Raw genomic sequence first — 847 nt, 5'->3', positions numbered from 1 at the left:
CCCCTGTAAAAGGGTTGTTTGAGCGCCAAAGGGGTCGAGACCCACAGGTTGAGAACCGCTGCTATAAACGCCATAGACAGATTACTAAGAGAAAGTATGAATTTGAATGTTGTATTTGGTGGGAAAGTTCTCCTTCTTGGAGAGAATTTTCGACAATGTCTCAGCACTGTACCGCATGCTATGGGATCGGCCATAGTACAAACAAGTTTAAAGTACTGTAATGTTTGGAGACATTTCAATAAATTGTCTCCTAAAACAACTTTGAGATCAGAGGATTCTGCTTATAGTGAATAGTTAGTAAAACTTGTAGATGGCAAACTTGATAGCAGTTTGCATTTAGGAATGGATATTATTGAAATCCCCTGTGAAATGATTTGTAATGGATTTATTACTGAAGCTACCTTTGGAAATACTATATCTATAGATAATATTAAAAATATATCTACACGTGCAATTCTTTGTCCGAAAAATGAGCATGTTCAAAAATTAAATGAAGAAATTTTGGATATACTCAATGGAGATTTTCACACACGTTTGAGTGATGATTCCATTGATTCAATAGATGATGCTGGAAAGGAACATTTGCCATCGAATTTCTTAATAATATTACTCCTTCGGGAATGCCGTGTCATAAATTAAAATTGAAAGTGGGTGCAATCATCATGCTATTGAGAAATCTCAATAGTAAATGGGGCCTTTGTAATGGTACCAGATTTATTACCAAAAGATTACAACCTAACATTATCGAAGCTGAAGTATTAACAGGATCTGCAGAGGGAGAGGTTGTTCTGATTCCAAGAATTGATTTGTCCCCATCTGACACTGGCCTCCCATTTAAGTTGATTCA

This window comes from Myotis davidii, unplaced genomic scaffold (genome assembly GCF_000327345.1).
Source record: "Myotis davidii unplaced genomic scaffold, ASM32734v1 scaffold458, whole genome shotgun sequence".
Taxonomy (NCBI): domain Eukaryota; kingdom Metazoa; phylum Chordata; class Mammalia; order Chiroptera; family Vespertilionidae; genus Myotis; species Myotis davidii.
This window is presented reverse-complemented; position numbering follows the sequence as displayed.